Source organism: Elgaria multicarinata, chromosome 5, assembly GCF_023053635.1.
Source record: "Elgaria multicarinata webbii isolate HBS135686 ecotype San Diego chromosome 5, rElgMul1.1.pri, whole genome shotgun sequence".
In the NCBI taxonomy this organism is placed as follows: domain Eukaryota; kingdom Metazoa; phylum Chordata; class Lepidosauria; order Squamata; family Anguidae; genus Elgaria; species Elgaria multicarinata.
The window spans coordinates 33,116,984-33,129,377 of NC_086175.1; the positions used below are offsets into that span (position 1 = coordinate 33,116,984).

General features: G+C 41.3%; 1 protein-coding gene across 1 annotated transcript in view; it reads left to right on the forward strand.

The window, feature by feature from the left end:
• Window positions 1-10,611: 10,611 nt before the first annotated feature.
• Window positions 10,612-12,394, forward strand: part of EDNRB (endothelin receptor type B) — a 34,067-nt gene continuing 32,284 nt past the window's right edge. Inside the window, exon 1 of the mRNA XM_063126078.1 lies at window positions 10,612-10,660. The gene's annotated coding sequence lies outside the window, so the exon portion shown is untranslated. The remainder of the gene's footprint in view (window positions 10,661-12,394) is intronic.

Consider the following 12,394-nt stretch of genomic DNA (forward strand, 5'->3'; position numbering starts at 1 on the left):
CCCTCTTCATCACAACAGCTAAAGCTGCAGGAGTTATATTAGAGTGATCGGATACAAATGAGGGCAGGGCTCCTGCAGCTTTAACTGTTGTGACAAAGAGGGCATTTCACCAAGTGCTGCATGCATACAAATGACACCTGATGAAATTCCCTTTTCTATTCAATGGTTAAAGATACAGGAGCCTTGTCCTCTTTTTGATATGGTCATTCTACCTCTGGGAGCCCTTCAAATAGAGAACTGCCCTCTGCAAAAGAGGACAGCTTGCCCACCTTACAAAGTTATGCAGAGCCTGGTGTGTAACTGAAATGTAAGAAACGGATTCAATCCTGCAGACTCTCCACAGGTCTCCCCCTTCTTCCACTCTCTGTTCCTCCAAAGCACCTGGTGTTTGCGTGTCTCTCAATAGCTCTTAGCCAGTCCACACTGGACTGTCATCCACTGCAACCACATTCTTAGTAAAATATGTGCTGCCCCCAAAAGTTGGAACAAATAAAATAAAAGTTAGCACAAAACGCTAGTGGAGGAGCAACCAGCTTATCAATTAGCCACCCTATGGAATGAAAACTTGAAGCCTATTTCTTAAACTGTTTGGATAAGTCTATTTCATGAACCTTGTTTGATTCCTTTATATCTCACCATATTAAAGGGGTTACCCAGCCATTAAGAACTGACTAACCATTGGAACCATATACTTTAATGTGCTGTTAAAAACGCATTCACACACCTCAAATTCACACCTGTTGAAATACTATTAAAATCAGTGGTGACAGATCCCAAGTAAAAAGCAGCTGAAAATGCAGATGTGTGTATTTCCTTTGGAGTCTGCCCTCTGTGTGCTTCCTCCAGGGCTAAATTTGGCCCCGAGAGAAGGTAGAAAATGATCAGAATACAATCCAATTACAGGTTCAATCAATCAATCAGCCACCCCCCCACTCAAAGTGCTTTGCTTGAGCCAGATATATAAGCTCCTTCAACACAGCTGTGATGTGGTTGCTGACATTTCCAGATTGCTAACTCTCACTCAACTCCTGATTTCAGTTAAAACTTGCACTCTTTAATCCTGTGTCTATAGACATTCCAGCCAACTTGAAATACCGAAGATGCGTGTTACCTTTTCTCAGGTAAGAAGAGAGTCACTTCTCCTTGGACTAATCCTTTTGGTAGTTTGAAAGACAACAGGCAATAAACCTGTAAAGGGCTAAACTTGAAGTATTTTCACACAATATTAAATGTTCTTCTGGCAAATCAGTTAAAGAGGAGAAGTTAGAAGGCAGCTATAACAAGTTCAGATTAACTATTTTAGTTGTGTGGATATTTTATTAAGATAGCATATGTTATGACCCACTTCATCAGATGCTGTGTTACTAGTTAAATTCTGCCCTTCATAAAATAGTAAAGATGGTCTTACTGGCATGAATATTTCCTCCGTTACCTTTCCCATGGCCACCTCACACTTTACTCTCACACATGCAGCAGAATACTTGGCATGCCTTGTATAGATGAGGGGTGAGGAAACTGTGGTCCTCCACAGGCTGATGAGCTAAAACTCCCATCGTCCCTCACCATTGGCCATGCTAGCTGGGGCTGTTGAGAACTGGGAGTCTGTGGCATTACACCCCACAAGTCAGTTCCCTAATGTATGTTTAGAGATTTGTAAGTCTATTGTGTTTAGAATGTTGACCTGAGTGGGTGGAGATAGAAACAGCTAAAAACTTTTCTTTTTCCTAAAGCTTTTAAAACTTGATTTTGTTCTGACTTTTATACAGCCTGTTTGGTGCATTCTCTTCCCCTCATTGTTTTATTATGATTTTATTAGAATGTAAGCCTATGCGGCAGGGTCTTGCTATTTATTGTTTTACTCTGTACAGCACCATGTACATTGATGGTGCTATATAAATAATAATAATAATAATAATAATAATAATAATAATAATAATAATATACCTTAGGAGGGGGGAGGAGGATATATAAGGGAATGACTGAGGTGATAGGGGAGTGTTTTTAAAGTACTTTGGTTCTAGGGAGAATTAGAGGATCAGGGTAAAGAGGGTTGTCTTTTGAGTGTAGTGTGCAGATAGTCAGTTGGTGTATATTAAACAATCCTGATAATAAAGAAAGTTCAAGAGTAAAGGTGTGAGAGAAAGGAAAGTATGTATGAGAAAAGAGAAAGGATTGGATGAGAGGTTTTAACAAGGGTCTGAAAAGTTTTATTATGAAACAAAGTTTGTGAACATTGAAAGAAATTTTTATTCAGTTTCTTTTACTACCACAAAAATCCCACGTGTCTCCTTGGCATTTATCATCTGCAGTTATATACATATAACACCCGTTCTGACATTAATTCACCATCAGCGCATATAATTCACAGCACATTATTTTATTCCTGAAATTATTCCTGTTTATCCCCTTTCTCCAAATAGTTTGTAGAAAGGTGGTGTTTGTCCCTCACCTCAGGCTCATAAAGTGGTGGTGCTTAGCTAGGGTGTCCATATGAAAAGGAGGACAGGGCTCCTGTATTTTTAACAGTTGTATTGAAAAGGGAATTTCAGCAGGTGTCATTTGTATATATGGAGAACCTGGTGAAATTTCCGCTTCATCACAACACTTAAAGCTGCAGGAGCTATACTAGAGTGACCAGATTTAAAAGAGGGCAGGGCACCTGCAGCTTTAACGGTTGTGATGAAGAGGAAATTTCACCAGGTTCTCCATATATACAAATGACACCTGCTGAAAATCCCTTTTCTATGCAACTGTTAAAGATACAGGAGCACTGTCCTCCTTTTCATATGGTCACCCTAGCTTAGCTTGAGCAGGGAGTGTCCGTAGACAGGCCTATTGTAAAGAGCCTGTGTCATGGCACAGAGCCCAACAGCATCTAGAGGATCACAGGTTCCTTTCCCCTGGTGTAGACCTGGGGACTCCAGCATGGTGTCCACGGGCATCAATGTGCCCACAAACACCCTTCTTGGTACCTGCCAGGATCCATGCCACTCCTGATTTTCAATGTATTTACACACAAACACACACACATATTGATATACCAGGGAGGGTGGCATGCTGTGAAGGGAATGGCTACCCTCCAGCACCATCTATATTTGGGTTCAAAGGCATAGTTTTGTATTTTGGCATCCCACCTCTGCCTTGTACTTAGGTTCTTAGGGCAGTTATTTTTCTTTTAGCCTCACCAGTTTGCCTTCTGAGAAATGAGTGTTCTATTGCAGCCTTCTCATGTGGAAGCCATTTTGTGAGAGCACCTACAACACTCTCAAAATTCCAGATGTGCCTGCCATCCCAAGAAAATTGGGATCCCCTATCATAGACTAAAGCCTACACACACTCACACACACTTGTGCAAGTAAATTTTACTCACACTTGTACAAAATTGGTTTTCACTTCTCGAATCACTGGGATATATATCACAATAGCATTTTCCTCCCACCATACATTTTCTAGCCCATAACAACAAGGCCAACAATAATGTAAGTGCAGAATGGGAAGGATGAGGCAGAGCAACAATTGTCCACATTCTGAAGAAACCGTTCTGCTCCTTACCAGTTCGGATTCGGGGTTGGATCTAGACTAAAGGTAGACCCAATGAAATTAATGGGACTTGAGTTAGTCATCCCACTGATTTCAGTCGGTCTGCCCTAAGTATGACTGAGTCTGGATCCAACCCAAAGTCAGGGAAAGAGGTTAAAAACAGCTGAGGTGGCTCATAATGAATGCTGGTGTAGGTTATAAGCGTGTGTGTGTGCGTGCGAGAGGGAGAGGGAGAGAGAGAGAGAGAGATTGTGGGATTCTATTAAAGTTTTCCAGCCTCAGAACAGAAAACAATAGAAAAATACCAACTACACCCATGAATCTTGCACTCAGAGACCTCAGGGTTACAGCAAGCTGCAGCAATCTAGCAAAAGAGCCGGACAAGTAGCAACAGATTTCTTTGTACTTGCAGATCGCACAAAAGGGCACTTAAGGGGAGGGAAAGGATACTGAATGAAGTGGGTAGAGCAAGTTCCAGACTGAATTTGCCATCTGCCCCCTCCTCCTCTGCCAACCACCTAACAGGCATCAGTGCTGCTGGAGGTGACATTTCAATTTCTTTGGCAGTAGAAATTAGACCCTCAACAATCATCTGCAATTGAAGGCACCCAGTAGCTTGATCCCCTTCTGGTTCCCCACATCCCAGGGGTGGCAGGGAGATGTTCTGGCCTGGTGTGTCACATCCAGCAATGTTTCTTTTTCTCTTTTCTTTCCAAAATAGTTAAGGACATTATCACTGAACCTCGGAAAATATTCCAAACATTGCATTCTTCAATGTTATGGTGTCCAGGCTTATCTTATTGAGCTCAATTCTCTTGCCTTTAGTTGCCTTTGGATCTGTTCTCTCTCTCCTTGTTTCCCATAATGGAAGGATGAGAGATGAGTATCCAGAGGCCATGAAACCCTGAGAAGGGGCACATAAAAGTGGTAGCAGTAAAGATCATGGTTACTGCACTCCTTCGTTGGATAATTTAATTAGCTGGGACATTGGCCTTGAAATGAAACATCTGGAACGGAAGGAGGAAACTCCATGATATGCACTCAAATCTCATAGGAGCACCACTGAGTCCATGTATGCAGTGCTTGCTATGCCACAATACAAGCCCCAAGAGCACTGAATTCATCCAACAATCGCATGGAGCATGGGGGCAGGGCCACGGCCACCCTCCACTAGCACCACTCCCATATGGTCAGCCATGCCTCCCCCACTGTGCATACATTCAAGGGGATGCCTGTTGAGGAAAGTGTATCCGTTGTGCATTGGCTCCCCCACCCAAGATGCAGGCCACCAGCCATGTATTGTGCCTTCCAAGTGCTTTTTCTTTTTCTTCAAAGTCCCAGGAGTGTAGCAAAACCAGGAGACTTATTGAAACAGTGGTGGGGTTTCAGATTTGCCTGGTGGGCTATATCTAACTTTATGGGTCAAAAATTATGCTGGCTTAGCATGTTAACTTAGGGTGCTCAACATGTTTCCCCCTTGCTGGATAACACTATTTTACCTGCAATAATTTACTACACATGTTTCGCATCTGTGTAGGTGAGGGGTGGGGAGGTTTTTCAGTCCAAGTGCTACATTCCAATCTAGAAAAGGTCTTGGAGGCCTTACTCCATCTGTTGGTGTGTGCATAGGCAAAGGCATACTGGGTAAGTCCAAACTGTGATCTTACCCACTGTACTCAGAAGTAGACACTCCTCTACAGAAGTAAGCAGGACTGACTCATTCAGCTGCACTTTCAAATAGCATCCCAAATACCAAGCCTCTGCATGTCTCCTAAGAAATAAGCATGAGCAGAATGTCTACTCTGATGAAAGCAGGACAACCTCAGAAGTAAGCAGGACTGAATCACTCAGCAGCTTCCTCCAGAGTTTTTGCTTCCTCTCCCCATATTTGCCATAGTCCAGCAAATCTGGAGAACACCAGGATGGGGAAGGCCAACAAATGCCTTGCTGTGGCTGTGGATGATACAGCTCATCCAAGTGGAAGTCTAAGAGCTGCACCTTCCCCATAGCAGGCCAAAAAGGGACTTATGGAAGCCTTATATGACTGCTGCTAGCCACCACTGCCACCACCTTGCTTCCTCATTGCTATGTTTGGTGTGCAGGCACAGCATTAGATGGCACCACAACCAGAAGTTAGGAGTGTGTGCACACCCATGCTTTTAAACTTCCAGATTGCACTGTGGGCCCTCCTGAAGGCACAGGCCCACCTCTGAAGCTGAGGCTGTCCTTAAGCATTTCGAAGCGCAGACAGAGCATTTAGGGGGAAACTGTAGCATGAGTTTTGCATGCAAAAATCCCAGGTTCAATCCTGGCATCTCCATGTAGGGCCGAAACCCATGAGAGCTCCTGCCCACCAGTGTTGACAACGCTGGGCTAGATGGACCAGTGGCCTGATTCAGTGTACGGCAGATTCCTCTGCTAAATGCAAAGGCAATATGCAGTGATCCTAAAGGACATACAGTAAGACAGAGAAAAATAGCATTTGGGGAATTATATCTTTGTGTGTGTATACATGATTTCAATATCACATAACACAAATAAAAGATGATATGGAATTCATGAACCATAGATGATGTTGTCTTGTGATCCTGCATTTACATATTTACTAAATTCATGAAAATGCTTTCCAACTTGGATATAGCTGTTTGATTCTATAGCCATACAATTTAGATTAAATAGGAGTGTAATCTAAGTAACAGATTACATAGTACATAGCAATATACTACATAGCACTATGTAAACAATATAGTTTTAATTACTTTATTATGATGGAACCATATTTGGACTTCTTCTGTACTTATGTTTTTTCACTTGTATGTGATTCAAAGGTAGATAAAGAACCTAAAATGTTTCCATGATAAAGAACCCAAAATGCTTCCTTGTATGTACAGTCTCTCACCCACCAAGATATAAAAATAATTATCCTATCCCTTTTTTAGTTAGGTATGGTATATCTTCAATGCAATTTAGTTTCAGAAAAAATAATAAATGAAGATGTTATCATAGTAATGCCAATACTGGTCATGACTTTGGGCTTGCCTTCGGAGATCACTTCATTAAAAAAAAAATCATCTGGAGACAGAATTCCTGTTCCAATTTGGCTCAGAACATGTTATCCCTTTTAGACTAAATATAGAAGTGTGTTTAACACACACACACTTGCAGCTTGAGCCATTACCATACAAGGGGAGAAGTAGGTGTAACACTACTATCATGTTTTGGTGGAAAACAGATTGTGTTATAAAGGCCTCCATTATAAACAGCCGTGCGTAGCCATGCTCCAAAGTCTGCACTGTGGAAAATCATAAATATGCAGAGAATCCCCCCTTTAAACTACCTTTAAATCATATAGTATTTCTTTTCTACTTTTTTTTAAGCACAAGGTATGTGCGCAGAGCACGTAAGAAATGGTATGACTAAAGCCAGGCATTCTCCCATGTTTAGCTGAAATTTGGCAGTCAGGTCAAAAAAAGTGGGGGAGCTCTAGAAGACAGAACATAATGTTGCATAAACGTGAACATTTGGCAAAACTTTTGGATATTTCCAATTTTTCCTTTTGAATGTGATATTTATTTATAGTATTTCTCTTCCTCCTTTCTGATCGTAAAACCTCCAAAGCAGCTTACAAATCAAACGATAAAATAATAATATGGGGAAATCTTGAAAGCAAACCCCAATTTAGGCAAAAATCCACAGGAGGCAGCAAGGATTTTAATACTTCTGAATATTTGGGGGCAGGAAATATAGCAACCTCCCCAGCACTCTGTGCTCCACTCAATTCACCCTTTTACTTCACCGCTGCTACCATATATACCAGTACCTTACCTCAGGTACTGTAAGAATCCAATACACTTTATGGAACAAAATAACTTTTATTTAACAAGTAAGTTCATGCAGTTTATCAATCTTGTACTTTCATTTGTTGCAATACCTGTTTGTTACAATACAGTATAGATCATATATCCTTGCTTACTCTATCTATCTCCTCCTCTTACCTCTTTTCCCCAAACGATAAAACGTTGATCCTACTCTGAATCTAAACTCCTTCAGCAGAAAAACTCAGGCCTTAGCTAGACCTAAGGATTATCCCAGGCAAATGGAGGGGTCATCCCTGTCTGCTCCCAGTATCCCCTGTGTGTCATTTGGATGGAACGGAGCCTCCACTGAAAACCTTAACTCTTAGGAAGGTTGATATTAAGGGGTCCTTCAGATTTCCCAGTTCTAAACCATGTAGGGCTTTAAAGATCAAAAACAGCCCTTTAAATTATGCCCTCAAAAAAAACAGGCAACACAGGACAGATCTACATGTTCTGCCACCACCTCATATTGTCAAAACGTGACAACCATCTGGCTCTGTCCCACATCGCTCTGGTAAGGTCTACAAGAAGGAGTCACGTGCCCAAGGCAACTGGTGTGGTTTAATTCCCACATCAGGTAAAGTTTGCTGCTGCCAGGTAATGTATTCGAAATTGCTACATTTCATTGTTCAGGGTTTAGCCACCCACCGGTTATAGCTGCAATTAACAGATTTCAACACAGGCTCATAATGAGCAGGTTCAATATAACCAGGAAGAATTAATCCCTTACTGAAACCACTTCATTCAACCAGACATCCTGTGCTACTGGAACTCTCAGAACTAAATCCTCTTAATGATGCTGGAAACGGGATTTTTTAAGCTGAGTTCCTTTAACTAAACAGGAAATTCTTTCCCGCTGTGACTTTTGAAAAGACACCCCATCAGTCTTTACACCTTTGCATCCCTTATGAATTCATTTTCCCACACTACAGTCTGTAAATATATAGGCCATGCAGCTACATACAATTTAGTTTCAGGGGTCTGCTTCTCCTTGGCAAGGAAATAAGTGCTCTCTTAGAGGGGGGCACTTTTCAGCAAAGAAACTGAGAAAATCATGCCAATTTTCTCCTGAAACTCCACACACGCACACCCTTGCCTGCTCTTTGCTCAGTGGGATTTGGCACTGTAGCTCCTCCTCACCAGAGCTGCACATATTCCATGCCAAGCATAGAAATACCATCCTGGGTGCGGAATTCAGCTACCTGACCACCGCAGCTTCCATTTATAAATAGATAAATATCTAGACCTTGTAGCAGTGAATGTGGCATTGTCTTGGAGTGGGGGGATTAATCCAGAGCTAGAGAAGAGATCAGTGGAAATTCTACTGTTTAGGAGACAATAGCGATAATATGTTCCTTAATGGCCATATCTGTAAGCTTCAAATTGTTAACTTGGACCCCTCCCAACTATAACAATACCTAATAGGATTTTCTTGATTGCTGAAGTGACATGCAAACAAGCCCAAAGATATAAGAACATGTAAAACATTTACAGTTCTGCTAGAACAGGCTTCGCTAGTCTGGCACCCTCCAGATGTGCAAGACTATAAACTCCCATCATCCCCAGCCAGCATGAGGTTATGCTGGCTGCAGGATGATGGGAGTTGTAGTCCAACACATCTGGAGGACACCAGGTTGGGGAAAGCTGATCTAGAGTATTGTCAGGCTAGGAGGGGAGACAACCAGGTGGAGATCCCCACTCAGCCACTGACGTGACCATGGGCCAGTCACTATCTCTTAACCTCAGCCAACCTCACTGGGTTGTTGTGAGGATAAAATATGAGTGTGGCACAAATTATGAGTGCCATATCCAGTTACACAGAGTAAAAGGACTACAACTTCTATCATGTCTGGCCAGCATAGAGATGTGAAGGCCCGGAAAAAACCCAGAAAAATTCAGAAAAAAAACAGTTTTTTCCCAGGTTTTTCTGAAGCCTCTTTTGGTTTTTTCCTGAAAAATTGGAAAAAATGAAGAAAAATGGATTATGGAATGTTTTATTTTAGCATGGTGAATAAAATGTTTAAGACAGGGTGTTCAGATATTTATTTCTCCAAATGATTTCTCAAACCGGTACAGTATCAGATTATTACAATGTCTGTGCACCAAGGACAAGCAAGTCATAGGTTGCAAACTGAGACTGCAACTCTCAAATGCAAGAGCAAGATGTATTTCTGCCTCTAGGGGGCACTGCCATTGAAGCAGAGACTGAAACTGATAGTGATCGCTATAGGCCAGAAAATGAGTCTGATTAAATTTCATGCATATTCATTGAATCTTGGTTCCCCCTTTTTTTCTCAGTTCTTTTTATGGGAATGGGCGCTTTATGTCTTGACACTGGAGGACTAGCAGAAACATAATTTTCTTTGTTACTAATGTTGGTGGCTTCTGTTGTTGTTGTTGTTTTAAATTGATTTTTTTGCCTGCTCCTCAAACTGGCAGAACCAAAGAAGTTCCTTACAGGTCAGGTGTTCCTAATAGTTCAGGAGCTTGTAGCTCCATTTGTTACCAAAAAAAAGTTAAAAAGTAAATTAAATTTGTAATAATTGTTTGAATACACTGTACTTTTAATATACCAAATGTAATAATTTTATGCCAAACCAACTTGGACATAATTACATTTTATGTTACTAAAGTAACAAAGTGACTTTCAATCTGAAAAAGTGCTAATATTGCATTATTTCAATTTTTCTGAAAATTTCTGTTTTTTTCAGGAAAAAACTGGTTTTTTCCATGGCTTCAAAATTTCTGGAAATTCTACGTCTCTAGGCCAGCATGGTGGAGTTTTAATCCAACACATTTGGAGGGTGCCAGGTTGGGGGAAAGGTGGCTCTAACCACTACACTACACTGTCTCTCAAAGATCTGATGGCTGGCATAGGGCTACAGTGTTTTATAGCTAGGAAAGTTTATCTCTTTCTCTCCCTTCCTGTGTTGTACTCTGCCCATTACATGCCTGTGCTAACAGAAAACTTGCTGCCCATGCTCTCCAGGCCTTTAAGACCTGACAGGAGCAGAGAGGCTCTTGCTCAGCATGAGGAGTGGGTGGAGTTTGGCAGTGATTGATGGGACCAATATGGGCTGTGCATGTTTAAAGAAAAAGAAAACATAACATTATTGACCCATATCTCTGCCATCATTTCCAGCTCCTGCAAAAGCCTGTATAATATACCAGCCAAGCAGTGTGCAAAGACAATCTCCAGGAAGACTATCTCACAGCCACTTGGAGCTGAATCAACCACTTTTCTGCTTCGACACTTTTGCAAGGTAAAGAGCTATTTCAAACCGGTTAAAGATGAATCTGTGCTACTACTAGAAAAAGCATGTCTTTTTCTAAAAATATTTTTAAATGGTTTAATTCTCCTCCTTTTCTTTTTGGGTGGGTGGGTGGACACAATGAAGTTCCATTAATTTCAAGGACATCTTACTTGGAAGTAGATTTAAATGAAATAAATGGGGCTTGCAAAAAAACGTTTTTTTGGAGTCAAGGTGAAAGTGTGCTATACCAAACATTGCCTTTTGACAGCCAGAGGTAGGAGCCCTCCATCTGGGCACACCCATTGCGGTGGAATTAATCCCCAATAACTCAATTCTAGAAGCGCTAAGGATACACTGCACCATGTGCAGTGCGGTTCTTCTCCCAGACAAGTGTCCATAGGGCTGCAGCCTCCGATATGCCTCAGGTTCTTTCGAATGTGATTAATTCAGGAGTAATTGCTTCTAATGAAGTGTTATGCATTGAGCTTAATAAATATTTACAGGATACAATCAAGCTGCCAGTCTATCCTGCTATTCAGGTGTTTTATATTTATTTATTTGCACAGTGAAAGAATACAAACCAAACAAACCAGAAAAAAACTGCACACACAAACATACATGATAGTATTATGAAGCTGGTACAAGGATAGCTTATAGCTGGGGAAAAGTCACAAAAAACAGATGCATTTTCAATATATGCCTAAAACATGCCAATGTTGAGGTCTGATGCACCTAACAGGGGAAATCATTCCACAGTGTGAGATAGAGAAGGTCCAACTCTGTATTTCTGCCAAACAGAAATCCGTTTTGCATTTATTTTTAGTTTTTATATTTTACAGGTGTGTGTGTATGTTTAATTGTTTTTGGGGAGCATAATTTTGTGAGGACCCTGGGCAGGATCTATACCACGGCTTTAAAATGTTTTATAACAGTATCGACAACTGTTGGGGCCCAGAACACACTCCACATACAGTTTTCAAACTGCTTTCAAAGTATTAGATCCTTCTTGGTGTAGATCTGGCCCTAGAATCTCTCATACTGAGGCTGAAGCTGGATAGAAATGTTTTTAAAGAAATAAAAATGTCCAAGAAAGAACAGCAATGTGGATGTTAATATGTAGTTCAGTACACCTGCGGGCGTGAGATTATTTGATAGAGGGAGGGATCCAGTGCAAATGCAAGGCACTTCCTACCAATATGTTTAAAGATCCATCATCTCGCTTTGTTTTCCCTACTGTTCAACCAATCTTAGTCCTACTTACAGTAGACGCATTGAAATGAATGGGTTTTAAAGTTAATTACATTGGATACAATCCTTAGGCAGCAATCATATACCCATTTACCTAGAATTAAATCTCACCTGTAGGATTCCGCTGTAAAACTGTCCAAGATCAAGTGTCGATAACGGGGCAGAGTAACAAGCGATTCACTTACGAGTAAAATGCCTTGACTGTGCGGTTTTTTAAGCGGCAGCGTCTAATAACGGAAGGATTGCTGTTGTTTTCACCCACTCTTTTTGACCCACTGGGAAGGACCCATCTGATTTATATACTTTGAAAAACAGACTAAATAAGTAAACATAAACGAACATTTTTCGCGGCCTTCGCCGGATGTATATTGTCGGGCTCTGACGTTTTCCCTAGTTAAAGAGAGAGACTCCCTGGGAGCGAAGGGGCTGCGCTGGAGCTTTTCTCTTCCATTTGTTCTGCGGCTTATTGCGCCCTCCGTACAATCTATTAAAATC